This window comes from Hyla sarda, chromosome 3, assembly GCF_029499605.1.
Source record: "Hyla sarda isolate aHylSar1 chromosome 3, aHylSar1.hap1, whole genome shotgun sequence".
Classification (NCBI taxonomy): Eukaryota; Metazoa; Chordata; class Amphibia; order Anura; family Hylidae; genus Hyla; species Hyla sarda.
Genome location: NC_079191.1, coordinates 197,388,430 through 197,406,836, shown reverse-complemented (window position 1 = coordinate 197,406,836; position 18,407 = coordinate 197,388,430). Strand labels below are relative to the sequence as shown.

The 18,407-nt window shown below is 38.8% G+C and overlaps 1 long non-coding RNA gene across 1 annotated transcript in view; it reads left to right on the top strand.

Moving 5' to 3' along the window:
- The window catches only part of LOC130362002 (uncharacterized), a 403,353-nt gene that overhangs the window by 285,540 nt on the left and 99,406 nt on the right, over window positions 1-18,407 (top strand). The gene's annotated exons all lie outside the window — the stretch shown is intronic.

The following is an 18,407-nucleotide window of genomic DNA, read 5'->3' as shown; positions in this document are numbered from 1 at the left end:
ATACAAATCATCAGTGAATCTTTGCTCTAGTTTGGTCTTCCAAAAAAATTCAACAAATCCGTCATGGTAGATAGGCTTCCAAAAGATTCAACAAATCCCCTTGATAGATTGAGTTTTCAACAAGTTGACACCTGCCATGCTTATTTATTTCACTAAAAGGTGACAATGGTTGATAAGTGTTTCAAAAGCTCCAGTTTATGGCCATTTTAAGGCTCTAAATAAATTGGTCTTTATGGGTTAAAGACAGACACACATTTACTCTTTAAACAATGACTTTCCAGCTGTGGCAAAACTGTTATTCCCAGTTTCTATTGCCAGCCTATGGCTGTCAGACTGTGCTAGGTGTTTTTGGTTTGGCAACAGCTGATAAGGCTACAGGTTGCAGACCCCTGGACTAGATGATCACCCTTAGTCATAAATAACAGGGGTGTCCTGACACTGATTAAACATGGCGGATTTTGTCTAGGAAAGCTATGGCCAGACATTACTCCTGCTTTGAGAAATGCAGGGCATATGCAGTATTATGTGTCAAAAAAATTTATGAATAGTCATCCTTTTATACGTGGAAGGCTAAAGTCTGCCAAAGTGGACCCACTCTGGGAATGTAGGGCATATGAACAAGGGGTCTTCATAAGACTACTCCATTAATGAATAAATGGTGTCAACCAGCTAGTCCATGCTTGCCCTCTGTCTAATTATTTTTTTAAAGGAGTACACCGTTACTAGACATGTTATCCCCTATCCAAAGGATAGGGGACAACATGTCAGATCAAGTGTGTCCGGCCGATGGGGACCCACGAGTTCTTTGCAGCGGCACCCAGTCATCCGATGCATGGAGTGAACTCTGTGCTGGATGACTGACGAACAAAGCCGCCATGCTCCCTATATTCATGTCTATGGGAGGAGGCGTGATGGCTGTGTGCTAGCCGTCACACCCCCTCCCATAGACATCAGTGGAGAGGGCGTGGCGTGGCATCACAATTACAGAAGCTCCAGGCTTTTGAGGCCGTAATGCTGCAGCACCAGCCGAAAGATCGTGGGGGGGTCCCTGCAGCTGGAGCCCCCATGAGCAGACATGTTATATTATATGTTATGACATGTCTAAGGATGGAGTATCCCTTTAAGGGGTTTTGGGAAGTGGATAAAAGTCAACATACTAGTTGCACTATAGATGGTAAATACAATAAAGCTAAGGAACTTTTTAACTATACTTAAAAAAAAATTGTGGTAATCCTAACCACACCGACTGAGAAAAAAAGAAGCTTAAAATGGTAACTCTAAAAGTAAAAAAGGAACAAAATGAATTTTCATTCATATCCACCCAACACAGAAGACTGCAAAATCTCCTTAGGCAAAAGTCTAATAATTAGATTGCATTTATTGAAATGTAGCCAATCTTTCCTCTCTCGTCAGAATGCAATCATGCTCTCAATAATCATCACCAATGAGATCTCTTTCTGCTTCCAAATTTGGCTAACTTGTTCCATTCTATTTTTGCGTTTCTTTTTTTTTTTTTTTTAACAAAAAATGTTTCAATCAAGGTAATAATTGGGAGCCTTAGAACTGACGTGTTGCTTAATGTTCTAACTTCAATGGTATCATTTCATGAATCATTGTAAATTATCCTGCAAAACTTTACATAAGACTTTTGGACAATAAACTATATGACTCTTTTATTATAAAGTAGACATAAAATATGTGCTTCCTGAACATCCTGAGAGGGCTACACTAATATTCTCAACTGTGTTGCTATCGAAAAGAAAAAAGTATAAATTTAGGCATCTTCTGGAAACAAAAGAATACAGGTGCATGTCTAGAAATAGATATGGTTGTAAAACAATAATAATAAAAAAAAGTTATGACCTGTTCATTTTGGTCCATTTTACAGTAAATGTGTTACCTAGATTTGTTTTACTGTTTAGACAGATACTGATAAATGTTCTTTTTTTCTAATCTGTTTCTATTTTCAGATTGTATTTCATTTTTAGTACATTATTATTTTCTGGCCTGAGCTGTTTTTCACATTTTGCTTTACAACTAGCCCCATGGACATAGGAACCATAGTCTGGAGCAAACCATATTCATTTATATGGAAAAGGTTTCTAGGCATGCTCTTTGACCTGTGCGGATGTCTTTGTATAGGAAGGGAGAGGCAGGGCTTTTCTGGCCAGAATTAAAACTGCACAATTTAATAAACATTCTTTAATATAGATAGTATAATGGTAAAAAAAAGTAAAAAAAAAAAAAAAACATTACCAACGACTAAAAAAATATATATATATTTAAGATAAAAAAAGTTGATCTAAATAATAGCTCATTTTCTTAAATAGCTCATTTATTTTATTTGACTATGCTACAGGGGCTGTAAAATTAGTGTAGTTCATAATATAGTGTCTGTACCTGTGTGTGATGGTTTTCTCACAATTCTTCTGTGATTTTCACTCCAATTTTTATTTGTATCAGCATACAAAATGACTGTTGTCTCAGATTTTTCCCAGGTTGCAATGCGGCCGAGACCTGACTCACTAGTCAGCTGAAGACAGGGAGCTTCAATGCATGGAGCAATCACTTGGTGGGAGATAGATCAATCTGCAACTAATTCAACAGCTGTAGGCACCCTGATTGAAAACCACAGGTCTTTTGAATGGATGCAGCTCATTTATGTTTCAATGGTGAGGTGGCTGATGTGTGGGAGTGAGAAAAATTGAATTGTGGGATTTGTAGTAAAAAAAAAGAAAAGTAAAACAGGAAATACCAGTTCACAAAAAGCTAGCCACAGTATTATGGTAATCTCACAACATAGCCATTTAGCCCCAAGACAAGATCCTTCCTAAATATGTCCATTACTGCCTGCCAGGTACGTACTAAAATCACCTTTTGGTGGATAACCCCTTTAAGACACATTCCACAAGAACCAGGATGATTTTCTTTAATGGGAACTTCATGCACTATTGAGTACAGTAAAATAAATATCTGACTACATTGTAGCATTCCTTATATAGGAATAGTGATGAGCGGCATAGGCCAAATTCGAATTCGCTATATTTCGCGAATATATGGACAAATATTCGTCATATATTCCCAAAATTCTCATATTCATTATCTTCGCTTTATTTTATTTTTTTACACATATGTGGCAAATTTATGCGCATATGCGCGAATATTGAGCCCTCTCTTCTTTAATGGTATAGGGAACTAATGGGCTAGTGCAGTGGTCTCCAACCTGCGGACCTCCAGATGTTGCAAAACTACAACTCCCAGCATGCCCGGACAGCCATTGGCTGTCCGGGCATGCTGGAGTTGTAGTTTTGCAACATCTGGAGGTCCGCAGGTTGGAGACCACTGCACTAGTGCATTAACTCTGTGACTTTTTGCCCATTGAAACTAATAGGCCCATTGTGGTCTATGGGGATCTCACAGTATGTGAAACTTTAAGATAAGCAAGAAGGTCCAGTGGCAGTACAATGGATAGGAGCCCCTGGTGGTGGTTCAAGTCCCGGGGTGTTACAGTGTTGTGATTAAACTTTACTTTCCTGGAAAAGCTGCTGAGTTGCCCATAGCAACCAATCAGATTAATTTTTCACAAGGCCTCTGCAAAATAAAATAAGCGATCTGATTGGTTGCTATGGGCAACTGGACAACTTTTCCTCTGGACAGGTTTTGATAAATCTCCCTCTATGGGGGAGATTTATCAAAACCTGTCCAGAGGAAAAGTTGCCAAGTTGCCCATAGCAACCAATCAGCTTGCTTCTTTCATTTTTAACAAGGCCTCTGCAAAATGAAAGAAGCGATCTGATTGGTTGCTGTGGGCAACTGGGTAACTCTTCCTTTGCACAGGTTTTGATAAATCTCCCCTTATGTTCCTTAACCTCGCATTAATTCATTCATACCCAGCCTTACACATTACAACCAGTTTCAATAAACCCCAATACCCATATTTGGTACCCCATTAACCTAGTTCCCATGGTTCAAACACTCAGTTAATTGCCAATTGACCTAGTTCCCATGGTTCAAAGGCTTTCTTAATTACCAATTGACCTACATTTACATCACGAGTAAAAATGTTAAACCACTGTTACACACAGGACTCGAACCACCACCAGGGTCTCCCATCTACTGTCCTGCCAGGACCTTCCTGGTTATCTTACAGTTTTACATACCGTGAGATCCCCATAGACCACAATGGGCCTATTAGTTACAGAGTCACAGAGTTAACGTACTAGTGCAGTGGTCTCCAACCTGCAGATCTCCAGATGTTGCAAAACTACAACTCTCAGCATGCACGGACAGCCAACGGCTGTCTGGGCATGCAGGGAGTTGTAGTTTTGCCACATCTGGAGGTCTGCGGGTTGGAGACCACTGCACTAGCCCATTAGTTCCCTATACCATTAAAGAAGAGAGGGCTCAATATTCGTGAATATGCGCATATGCGAACAGCAGAGAGGGATGCAGTGATCACTGTGATGTGTACTGTGAAAAAAAAGCGAATATTCGTAATTGCAAATATAAAGTGCTGTATTCGCAATATTCGCGAATTCGCGAATATGCGATACTCGCGATAAAAATTTGAATTGCAAATATTCGCGAGCAACACTATATAGGAATTCTACAAGACCTTGAGTCAATGGTATATGGAAACATGTAGACCACCCATCTCTTTAACACTGATGCTTGGGGATAAAAAACAACTATATAGGTGTAACATTTTTGATGGCATAGAATTTTTGTTGCAATATCAAGATTCTGTAGGGGTTAATTTAATGGGGTAGTCCAGGAAGCAGAAAAGGTCCTACCTGCTCCAAATCTGCTCCCTGGTTGTCTCAAAAATATGCTGTTCACATCGGTAACACCATGCAGCTCTTGGGCATTGTGAGTGGGCAGGGTTTTGCCCACACATGATGATCAGGACAAGCACCTGTCCCCTCCCATCTGCCCTTAAAGGGGTACTCTGCTGCTCAGCGTTTGGAACAAAATGTTCCGAACGCTTAGAGCCGTCGCCAAGGGGCCCCCGCCCCCTCAATGCAAGTCTATGGGAGGGGGCGTGACAGCCACCACGCCCCCTCCCACAGACTTGCATTGAGGGGATGGGGCTATGATGTCACAAGCTCTCAGCGCTGGCTCTAAGCATTCGCATCATTTTGCTCCAAACACTGAGCAGCGGAGTACCCCTTTAAGGACACAGCCCATTTTTTACCCCGGACAAAGAAAAATTTGCCTTTTAGTTTTTCCTCCTTGCCCTTTATTTTTCCCCATCCAAAAACCTATATTATGGTGCGTTTTGTGACCAATTATACTTCGTAATGACACTTTTCCTTTTGCCAGAAAATGTACAGCACAAATTATTTTTTTTATATATATAAATTATATATATATATATATATATATATATATATATATATATATATATAGATATATATATATATATGTGCAAAGTCCAGGAATCACAGCACCAATAGGTCTAGGATCTACATAAGCTGGTTTCTTTATTCACCCCAAAAATAGTATTTTTGGGGTGAATAAAGAAACCAGCTTATGAAGATCCTAGACCTATTGGTGCTGTGATTCCTGGACTTTGCACACATTAACACCAGGCTGGCTGCTGGGTGTTTCACATGCACGAAGGTTGGTCCCCGGTGCTGTCTCACACCAACCCTTGTATATATATATATATATATATACTATTGGTGGTGGAGGGGCAATTCAGAAGAAAACCCCAATTTTGAAAATTTAGGGGGGAGGGAGGTTATGAAGTGCACGTTAAAGAAGAACTGACAAGTTATCTCTATTCTGTGGGGCAATACGATTAAAATGATTTTTACATGCTTTTTTAAATAACTGCATTTAAAATAAAACTTTTTAAACATGTTTAAAATCTATGTATTCTGACCCATATAACTTTCTTATTTTTCCATATATAGGGCTGTATGAGGGCTCATTTTGATCTGTAGTTTTTATTGCTACCACCTTTGTGTATATTTGACTTTTCAAACACTTTTAATTGCATTTTTTCTGTGACCAAAAAGTATCAATTTTGGACTTTGGTATTTATTTACATGTACGCTATTCTCCGCACAGGATTAACATTATGTTTTAGTAATACCTACATTTCCACACACTGCAATTCCATATATTTATTTATTATTTATTTTTATTTTTTTGAGATTGGGAAAAGTTAGTGATTTTAATGTTTATTTGAGATGGGGCTTGTATGTGTTTTAAAAGACTTTTTAAAATTATTTTATGTGCATTTTTTAGGTCCTGATAGGGGACCTGTTAGATAGCAAACACTGAATAATGCTTTGTTATTGCATAGGATTACTCAGTGTTATCGGTGATCTACTAATAGAGCCTGTCTAAATAGGCTCTATCGGCAAATAACAGCTGGAATCAACAAAGAGTAGGTATGTGGGCATCAAAACCAATCGGACCAACGCATACATATTGATCACCATACTTAAGGGGTGAATGATGGACAATGGCGAGATTGCTGTTCTACAGCATTAACTGTAAATGCACGACCTCAGATAGATACGATCTATGTAAGTGTGCTTCCTGGTTTGTTAAAGAGTACCTGTCACCAAATTAACTTTTCTAAACTAACTCAGGCTATGTTCCCTAACTACTCCTACAAAAAATTGCAGAGCTTTAAAAAGCTCTGTATCTTACCTTTCTTCTAGCTCGCAAAGTGCAATCTCCCAGCAGGATAAAGTGGGCATTTCCCAGCAGGCATGAAATCACTGAAGCCTGCTGGGGGACCACTTCTTCCCTTACATCGTTGCAGTGCTGTGATGAATAAAAGACCTCAAGCTCTGTGCAACAGCTTTGAATCTGTGTATCTTTCAGTGAGGCTTTTTGCAGCTTTCAGTCTGTGCAGCTTTTAGTCTGTGCAGCTTTCCGTGAGGCTCTGTGCAGCTGTCAATCAAGCTCAGTGCAGAAAAACACTTCCTGAGTTTGGTCTCCTGCTATTACAAGCAGGAGACCAAAATCTGAGATTTTGACCTGACGAATGTGTTCTGGCCAAGAAGGGAGACCCCTGGGGGGCAGAAGTATACAACAGAAAACTTTTTTTTTTTTTTTTTTATGGAAGCCAATCACAAAAGTTATGTATTTGGCATAAGGAATAAAATATAAAAAATCGTGTTTAACGACAGTGCCCATTTAAGTTCCAGGACACCAGTATGTACATTTACATCCAATGTCCTTAAGGGTTTACATTTAGGTCACTTTGTTGGTTGGGTAGGGGAAGTCAACTAGAACTTCCTGGGTAAGAGTAGTCAAGTAATAACAATAGCTTTTATTATTGTGTATTTTGTTAGTATTTATTCTTAAAGCATTGCAATGGCCAAATCATCTGGCTCTTGAAGAGATAAAAATATATTCATGAACACTTGGCTGAGCTGAGCATTCCTGCATATTGAGGGATTGGGAGAGATAGTTGTCTCATTTCGCCCACAGCTCTGGTCAACTAGCTGCAGAATGAGCCTCCCCCACTGCAATGTCTGCTATAAGGCCATGTTCACACGTCGGAATTTCCGGGCCACATTCCGCATTGGAATTCTGCACGGAGATTCTGCTGCAGAAGTGTTCAGTTGAATTCAGTGGGATTCTGTTGCGCTGTGCACACGGCAGAACTTCCATGCAGGATGTTTCCGGCACGGAAATTCAATTTTTTGCGACAGCAGGAAAAATGAACGTGTTCATTCTTTCTGCGAATTCTTCACGGAATGCTTAGCCATCTATGAGACTGTGCATTCCCGTGCGCTATTAGCGCCTACATAACCCGCAGTTTTTGGAATGTCCGAGGATTTTCCGAGTGGACATTCGACGTGTAAAAATAGCCTTAGGGACCAGGAATGCACAAGAGTTTCACTCCTTTGTACTACTGTTGTCAGATACAAATTGAAGAAATGTTCCGTTGGGGTCTCTGCAAGATTTTTACAACACTGTTTGGGAACATGAAAAATAACATGCACTCCGGAATTATTTCTTGTTTCCTTTAATCATCTTTAAGAACAATGTTCCTTTAATCATCCATAAAAAGATCTGTTTGCAACGTTAAAGCAAAACTACTGGTTCAAATTATCAGAGATTGATATTAGTCTGAAATGCACCATAAAATGCAGCCTAATTGAGCTATGTGTCTATTGCTGGCTTGGTTATTCTGTTAACACAGTGTTACCCAACCAGGGTGCCTCCAGCTGTTGCAAAACTACAACCCCCAGCATGCCCAGACAGCCAAAGGCTGTCTGGGCATGCTGGGAGGTGTAGTTTTACAACAGCTGGAGACACCCTGGTTTGGAAACACTGTGTATAAATATTGAACAGTAACACTGGTATAAGGCTAAGTGTCTACTTGTTTTTTTGTCTTGCGTTTTTTGGTTTGAAAAAAAATGCAAGAAAAAAACGCCTGAAAAAAATGCCAGTGCAATTTCCTGCTTCTGGACTTTTTTCTGGCGTTTTTCATTTGTGTGGAAATTGCATTTTTTGGCCCCTTTGGCGTTTTTTTTTTTTTGGTACGCAAAGGATGTAGTAGTGATGGAAAAAATATATTTAACAAAATTTGTTTTTTTTTTATAACGAAATTCTAAGTGTGTGTGTGTTTCACTTGTTTTTTTTCTCTTTTCTGACATTTTTAGGTAGTACTACTACTCCCAGCATGGAATAGACTGTCCCATGATGAAAGTAGTAGTACCTGTACTAATAGACAGATCGCCCAATGCGATCGTCCATAATATAGCAGAGATGCAGAGTGGCTCTATACAGCGCTCGCATCTCTGCACTATACTCCAGCCAGTGATGTGAATAGAACAGCACTCATTCATATTTTCTGCCTAGAGTGGGGATTGGCCGGATGGCTGCAGCCAATCACAGCTCTCAGAGGGAAATATGAATGAGTGATGTTCTATTCACATCACTGGTCGGGGTATAGTGCAGAGATGCGAGCGCTGTATAGAGCCGCTCTGAATCTCTTCAATGGATAGGATGATCACAGCGGATGTCAGGAGTGATACCCGCTGTGATCTGTCCTTGATTGCAGGTACTACTACTACCAACATGGAGCACAATCTGCTCCATGTTGGGGGCTGTAGTACCTGCAGTTAAGGAAAGATCACAGCGGATGTCACTCCTGACACCCGCAGTGATCCTCCTGTATAATGTATAGATGCGGCAGGCCGCTCTTCTATGGTCCCCTGCACTGACGGACGTATATATACACCTATTCATATTTCACACAGAGAGTTTTGATTGGCTGGAACCATCTGGCCAATCACAGGTCTCTGCGGGTAATATGAATATGTGTATATATACGGCAGTGCAGGGGACCATTGAAGAGTGGCCGGCCACAGCTATACATTATACAGGAGGATCGCAACGGGACTGGGGCGATCTGTCAATTAGTACAGGTACTACTACTCCCATCATGGAACAGTGTGTGTTCCATGCTGGGAGTAGTAGTACCACCTAAAAAATTAAGAATAAAAAGTGAAAAACACACACACTACATTTTTATTATTGTCGGCTAAATTTTTTGTGCCCTGCCCTCCCAAAAAAATTGATCCCTGTTTAAAAATGTATAAAAATGGTATTATAAAAAAGATAAATTTCGTTAAATACAATTTTTTTCATCAACAATGTATCTTTTGTATAATTTTTTTAAATGGTACCTGACAGAATTTTATTAAAAAAAGGTATCTCAATCACTTTTTTGGATCGCTAAAGTCCAAAAAAGAATAATAATCGCCTGCCAAAAACGCGAAAGTTAAAACCCACATGGCATTTTTTTTTTGGCGTTCTTTTACTTCCATAGACTTCTATGGGAGAAAAACGCCACAATTTTAGGGGAAAAAAACGCCAGTGGCTCAACATGCTGCAATTTTGCAAAACTGCCAAGGAGCTCAAAAATGCCACAAAAGAGTGAAAAAATGGCAAAAGGATTTAAAAAAATGCCAAACTGAAAAATGACAAGTGGATTTCTCATTGATTTACAGCGAACATCTGGCCGCAGCGTTTTTTGGCCGAAAAAATGCAATGCGTCAGAATTGGCGTTTTTCTTGTAGTTTCCCCCCCCCCCCCCCCCCCCCCCCCCCCCCAAAAAAAAAAAAAAAATAGTAGGAACTTAGCCTAATAGCTTTATTATGTTTGATTGCTAATAGAATACAAGTAGCACTGATAAAGATTTATTTTTATTAGGTTTTCTTAATTCCAATCACAGATGTTTTAAAAATGAATGAATAAAACATGTTTAAACCTCTTCTACATATGTGTAGACATAGATACAGCACACTCTCATTACTGCAGTCCAATTACCATTTGCTGTTCATTTTACACCTGCAGGTGGCACTGTGTACACTTCAGAATTAAAACACGCATTGAACAGGCTGAATACAGCATGGAAGATGTCAGAGAAATCTTAAAGGGGTATACCTGTGGAAAATTTTTATTTTAAATCAACTGGTGCCAGAAAGTTATACGGATTTGTAAATTACTTCTATAAAATAAAATAAAAAATCTTAATCCTTCTAGTACTTATCAGCTGCTGTATGCTCCACAGGAAGTTCTTTTCCTTTTGAATTTTTTTTTCTGTCTGACCACAGTGCTCTCTGCTGACACATATGTCCATGTCAGGGACTGTCCAGAGCAGGAGAGATTTTCTATGGGGATTTTCTCCTGCAATGGATAGTTCCTGACATGGACAGAGGGGTCAGCAGAGAGCACTGTGGTCAGACAGAAAATAAATTAGAAAAGAAAAGTACCTTACAAGCAGTATTTTTTTCTCTTCTCAGCTTCTAACGGACACCTGACAGAAACCTAACAGACCCCATTGAAAGTCAAAAGGACCCATTAGGACCCGACAGTGTGTCCCAACCCGTTTAGAGTCTATTCAGTTTTTTTTTTGTGTGTGTGAAATGAGATAGACCACAATTCTGAAGTACCTAATCCGCATTGATGTTTTTCCAGACTTTCTAAACTGTGTATAAAGCTCTGGGGGGAGATTTCTTACTTTGGTTGGGTTCACATATGTCCGGCATTCGGCATAGGTGAATTCAGCCTAGATTCTCGACGCAACTGATGCCACAAATGATGACAAGTTGTCATCAGTTGTATTGCATCCAGAGTCCATTGTTCTTGGATGGCGGACAGGGGAATGCAGCAAGCTGTGTTCCCTTGTCCGGTGCCCTCCGACGTGTCCAACCATCCGGTGTTAAAATTGAGACGCTGGATGATTGTGAACTGTCCCATTGAAAAGAATGGGATCAGTTTTAGCACCAGTTTCCCTCCAATGCACACCGGCTGGGAACATATGTGAACCCAGTTTTATCTTTCTTTTTCTCTGTGCAGCCTTTGTTTGCAGGTACTACACCCCCCCCCATCTCCCTTCTTCCCCTTTCATAGACTTAAAGTATAACATTTGATGTGGATTTGTAGTGGAGATTTTCCTGCAAATTTTGGACTATCGTAGAACTTCTGCTGCATTTCTGACCAGTATGCATTTATAATTACTCATGTTATTTGACTAAAATATACACATAAATACAGTATACGACACAGTTGAGCAATAATTTATATATAACACCTTTTAGATTCTTTTTCTAATGCAAAAAGCATGTTCTACATTTAAATTAAATTTACATGATTTTTTTCTGTGTGCTGCATTGTTCTGAAGCTTATCCAGTCATGAATATATTGCTCATAGAAGAAAAGCGCAAATGAAAGGGATTTCAATCCATTTTAGGTGTTCAGTCATGTAGAAAATAATTGTAAAGCTGCCCTATTTACAGCATAAGTGGGAATAGCTTGTGCACAAGAAGACAGATAATGTTTCCAAAATGATGATTTGTCATTAGATGACAAGAAACACAACACATAAAGAAAACAACAGTCAACAACTGTAACAGAGCCAAGAACACCATCAGGAATAGAATATGCAAAATGACTGGTTGCGAACTGTGTCTAGGTAGATAGAGAGATTCTTGAGATTTGTTACTTTCACTATGAGATTCTTTACTTTTGTTACAAAAAATTGGTAGAAATATAAAACAAGTCTTGATTAAAAATATCCTAATATTTTGAGTATATAGCTCTGATGTCTCCATGGTTACAGACTACACACAATCTCTGTCTAGTCTGATCTTGCAGTAATATGTTCTTTGCCCCTGCCCCCTACTTACTAACGCTTAGATTAGGTGAATAAATCTTCAAATACATTATATTTATCACTCAGGCTGATCATTTAAAATGTTAATACTGTCTATTATAAGCTTACACCAACTTTTATCTTACTCCAAACCAGAATTGTGTGTAAAAATGTTGGTACGTTTTTAGAACATAAAGGCCCCCTTTTATAAAATAAAAAAAATTAAAAATCACACCCCTTTTTTCTTAGGCCACACCTCTTTAATCAAACCAAGTGGGAACTGTCTAAAAGGGTCTAAAACTCATAATAAATGTGGCACAAGTCATGTAAGGCCATGTTCAAGCGGACAAAATCAGTATGGCTTTTGAAGCCAAAACTATGTGGTATATTTATCAAAACCCGTACAGAGGAAAAGTTGCCCAGTTGCCCATAGCAACCAATCAGATTGCTTCTTTAAGAAGGCCTCTGCAAAATGAAAGAGGCAATCTGATTGGTTGCTATGGGCAACTGGGCAACTTTTCTTCTGCACAGGTTTTGATAAACCTCCCCCATGTGCATTTTTTTGGCACAACATTCATGCTGTTGTCATGTGAAAACTACCTCCTATTCATTTCTGCTCTACAGAAAAAAGGTGTATACAACTTTATATTATACTGCAAGAAAGTAAGAAATTAGACATAATAAAATGTCCTTTTGGAGCTAAGAATGTGCGCACATGCCTATTGTATATTTGCTTGATATATATATATATATATATATATATATATATATATATATATATATATATGAAGCAAAACACACTTTTTTGTGCATCTTTTTAACTTGTCACTTTTAACCCCTTAACGACAATGGATGTAAATGTATGTCATGGTGACGTGGTACTTAGCGCACCATGACGTACATTTATGCGCCACCATGTCTGCGAGCACCGAAGTGGTGCTCGAATCATGCCCGGCAGGTCCCGGCTGCTATCAGCAGCCAGGGACCCGCCGGTAATGGCGGACATCCGCAATCGCGCAGATGTCCACCATTAACCCCTCAGATGCCATGATCAATACTTTAAATGGATGATCGGATCGGCGGCAGCGCTGCCGCGGCGATCCGGTCATCCAGCATGGCGGCCGGAGGTCCCCTCACCTGGCTCCAGCCATCTCCCGGGGTCTTCTGCTCTGGTCTGAGATCGAGCAGACCAGAGCAGAAGATGACCGATAATACTGAGCAGTGCTATGTCCTATACATAGCACTGAAGAGTATTAGCAATCAACTGATTGCTATGAATAGTCCCCTATGGGGATATAAAAAGTGTAAAAAAAAAAAAAAGTGAAAAATCCCCTCCCCCAATAAAAAAGTAAAACGTCCGTTTTTTCCATTTTACCCCCAAAAAATCTTAAAAAAATAATAATGAATACACATATTTGGTATCGCCGCGTGCGGAAAAGTCTGAACTATTAAAATATATTGTTAATTATCCCGTACGTTGAACGGCGTAAACGTAAAAAAAAAAAATAAAGTCCAAAATTGCTGCTTTTTTGTCACATTTTATTCCCAAAAATATTTATAAAAAATGAATAAAAAGTAAAACCTAAGCAAAAGTGGTACTGATAAAAACTAAAGATCATGGTGCAAAAAATGAGCCCTCATATCGCCCCATATATGGAAAAAATGAGAAAGTTATAGGTGGTCAAAATAGGGCAATTTCAAACATACTAATTTTGTTAAAATGGTTTGAAATTTTTTTTAAGCGGTACAATTATAGAAAAGCATATAACATGGGTATCATTTTAATCATATTGACCCACAGAATAAAGAAAACATGTCATTTTTACCAGAAGGTGTACAGCGTGAAAACAAAACCTTCCAAAATTTGCTAAATTGCGATCGCGGTGATGCCCTGTATTAACCCTTCAGACTCAGCGATCAAAGCTGACTGCCGCGTCTGAAGTGAAAGTGAAAGTATCCCGGCTGCTCAGTGTCCGATCGACGAATGACTGCTCCGTGCCTGAGATCCAGGCAGGAGCAGTCAAGCGCCGATAACACTGATCACAGGCGTGTTAATACACGCCAGTGATCAGCATGAGAGATCAGCGTATGCAGTGTTATAGGTCCCTATGGGACCTATAACACTGCAAAAAAAAAAAAGTAAAAAAAAGTGTTAATAAATGTCATTTAACCCCTTCCCTAATAAAAGTTTGAATCATCCCCCTTTTCCCATAAAAAAAATAAAACAGTGTAAATAAAAAAAAAATTAAAAAAAACATATGTGGTATCGCCGCGTGTGTAAATGTCCGAACTATAAAAATATATCTAGGAAAAAGCAAATATGTAAAACCAGTCCTCAAGAACACTTTGGGTATATAGAATATAGTGAAGAGTAGATTAAAAGAAGAAGACAAAGGATATTGGATAAAAATAAATATTAATTTATTAATGTAAGTATATGAATTAATAACCAATCACTCTGCAGAGCCCTTGCAGGAGAGACTTGGAAAATATTGATAAAAATTTAAATAAAAATATGAGTAAATACAAATAAAAAATAAAATATAACATAAATGCACCAATTAATAAATAGATATTTTCATTAGTGTGCACTGGATGGTTAGCAATATGTCTCTTTCTATTGATGATCACAATTGTGTCCCAGGGTGTCCAATAGAAAAATCACAGTTCTGTAGGAAAAGAGTTCAAAGAGTGAATAAATGAATGAACTCCTGTGAAGATCTTATGAGTCTCATCAGTTACTGTAACAGATTTGTAGAAATGGCAACATTTGTAGCAGTTGTAGCAATTGTAGCAAATATAGCAGCAGTTGTGGCTACAGTAGCGATTAGAGCAGCAATTGTAGTGACTTTGTTGCAATCTTTGAATATGTAGTATCGGTCCATCACCACTCACCCTCCTTCTTGGCTGTTGGTGATCCCGGCAGGCAGCGATACTCACGGATAGTGTTCTCGGAAGATCACGAACCTCTGCAGACCGCGGTATCCTGTGAGTGGTGAAGGTTGTCTGTAATGCCGATCTGGATCGTAGTCTGGGTGAGTGGTTCTCCGGTTGGCTGTCGGTGTCCTGGACTAGCACGGAAAGACGTCCGGCCTGGGGAAGACGTGTCCAGGAACTTAGCTGTCCGGGGCTGTGAGTGAAAGACTGGAAGCAGCTGCGTGTCCGGATGATGCGCTAGCTGCGCGCGTGTTGCGGTGGTCCCAAATCTGTGGGCATCCAGCGGTTGCTAGCCACAATGGGTGGATATAGAGTCTTTAAAAGTGGTATACACTTGTATGATATGGTGTTTTGGATAGTCAGATGCGTTTCAAAGCCTGCGGGCCTTTTCTTCAGTGACAGATAAGATATATATGCCCAGCAGTGGTGTCTGTATTTGTAAGGTCTACATGCAATGATATAATGTTGATTTGGTAGCTACTAAGACATGGCGCCTGGCTAGTTTAGGTTTGATATAAGATCAGAAATGGATCCAATGAAAATAGGTATAGTAAAGGAGAGAGAAAATAAAAGAACAGGAAAAAAAAGATATATGATATTAAGAACAGAATGCAAAAATATAAGATAAAAAATGGGAAATACTTAGAGTGTTTATACGTAAGATTACATAAAGATGTCTGAAATAATGATGGGAGTAGAAAATATGTGCAATAATGAGACGGCAAATATGAATGAGATATATAGAGGTATTGTAGTATTTCAGAGGATGCGATATTATATAAATTAACTGTGTACATTATGATTCCACATACTAAGAGGAGTACATTAATAAAAAAAATGGTGAATGTAAAAAATAGATGTGGATATATCCTAAAATAGGATAAAGATAGCATTAAAAATAGCATAAAATATGGAATAAAAGTATAGAATATATTAAAAAAATATTCAAAAATGGGAATGTATAATGTAAACAAATATGATGGAGATATATTTATAACTAGAACCTGAAACAACATATATATGGGGGTATGTAAATATAGAATAGATATAAACATAAAATAGTATATAAGGGAAGGGGGGAAAAGGGTCTGTACAGGGAATAAAAGAGACGGGGAATTTTGATGTAGAGAATTCTTGGGGAGGCTCGTCCACAGGCGCTGTCACTGGGTCGATAGGCGACCAGTCAGTGATGGGTCATGGGGGCGAGCCGCACCACAAGATGGAATCAGAGGAACCCGAAGATTTTGAGTTCTGCATTGAGTCCTCTAGGCTTGATGGTGTCAAAATTGAAAATCTTCCTTGATTCTGCCTTAGACATTCTTCTGATGCAGTCACCACCACGCCAGCATTTTTCAACGTTTTGGATAGCCAAGAAAAACAGCTCTGACGGGTTCTGTTTGCAATGTTCTACAAAATGTGCTAACAGTGGGTGTGTTTTTAGACCTCTTTTTATGTTATAAATGTGTTCTGCCATACGTATTTTAAACTGTCTCTTCGTACAGCCTAAGTATTGTTTTTTACATGTGCACTGGATCAAATAGATGACCCCTTTGCTGTGACAAGTGAAGACACTCAGTGATTTTGTGAACGTGATTATTGGATGTGAATGAAATGTCGGTAATTTTTTTAGGGAAATTTGTGATTTTGCAGGCTGAACAGGTACCGCATCTGTGGAACCCCTTGCTTTGTAACCATGTGGATGGTGTTGCGGAACTGGTTGGTTGTCTCACTGTAGGGGCGACCTGAATGCCTCAGTTGGGGGCTTTTTTGTATACTATAGGTGGATGAGAGGGGATGTTTTGACCAATGACCTTATCCTTCATTAAAAAGTGGCAATTCTTTTTGATAATAGTTTACATTTTCTTGTAATCTTTATTGAAAGGTAAAATTAACTTAGGATCATCATTTTGTGATAAGATTTTAGTTTCTTTGGGAGGTAAAAAATGAAGATCTGTCTAAAATCCGAACTTGATTAAAAGATTTGTCTAAAATACTTTTTGGGTAGTTTTTCTTCAAGAATTTTTCAGTAAGGGCTTGAGTCTCTTCTTCAAATTTAGTGTGGGGCGTACAATTTCTTTTCAGTCTGCGGTACTGACCCGTAGGTACATTTAGAAGCCACCTGGGTAGGTGGCAACTATTAAAAAGAATAAAACTATTTTTGGCTACGGGTTTATGATACATACTGCAGTTCAATCTATCTGACTCTATAGTAATTAAAAGGTCTAAGAATTCTAAAGTACCTGTGCTTATGTGTGGGGTATTGTTTCTTCGATAAAAACCTCCAAAAAGCTTCTTGGACCTTTCCAGATAAAAACTATATCGTCGATATAGTGCCGCCATAGTACGAGATCCGAGCCAATTCTGGGAGAGATATATTGTTCTTCCCAGGAGGCCATAAACATATTTGCATAACTGGGTGCCAATCTTGTACCCATGGTGGTGCCGGTAGCTTGGAGATAAAATTAATTTTCAAAATAAAAATAGTTGTGAGTTAAAATATAATTTATGGCTTGAAGGATAAAATCAATTTGTTCTGGTAAAATATCCCCTTTCATTAAAAAATGTTGTACTGCTTTCAATCCATCAGTATGATTAATTATAGTATATAGGGAGCTAACGTCTAGTGAGACGAGGATATAATCAGCTTCCCATTTTATGTTTTCTAATATCTGGATTGCTTGAGTAGTATCTTTAAGGTAATATTGTGTTTTTTGTACTATGGGTTGGAGTAAACGATCAATCAGTTGGGAGAGGTTTGATGTGAGTGAATCGATGCCTGATATTATGGGGCGACCGGGGGGGGGGGGGTTGGGTTTTTTTTAATGAATTTTGGGGAGGCAGTAGAATACAGGTAGCCTCTCCTGTGTCCCCAAGATGAACTCATGCTCTTTTGCTGATAACATTTCAGATTCCAATGCTCTATCACATAATATTTTTAGTTCTTTGCTGAATTCTGCTGTAGGGTCTGATTTTAGTTTGGTATATGTTAGGGTATCTGCTAATTGACGGATGCATTCTTTATTGTACTGTTCTGTGTCTAAAATCACGATCCCGCCCCTTTATCCGCGGGGTGGATAGTGATGTTATTATCTTTTTGCAATTCTAAGATTGCTTGTTTTTCTTTAAAAGTTATATTGTTTTTTGTGTTGGTTTTGGTGTTTAGTTTTCTGAGATCTGTCTCTACTGCTTTTTTAAAAGTAAGAAGGTCAGGACCAATTTCGTGTTTGGGGTAAAATGTTGATTTTAAGGTGCAATTAGTGTGGGTGTATTTTGTATTGGAGGGGGTGGGGTTGGTGATGGGTTGTTTGATAAAATATTTTTTGAGGCATAGTTT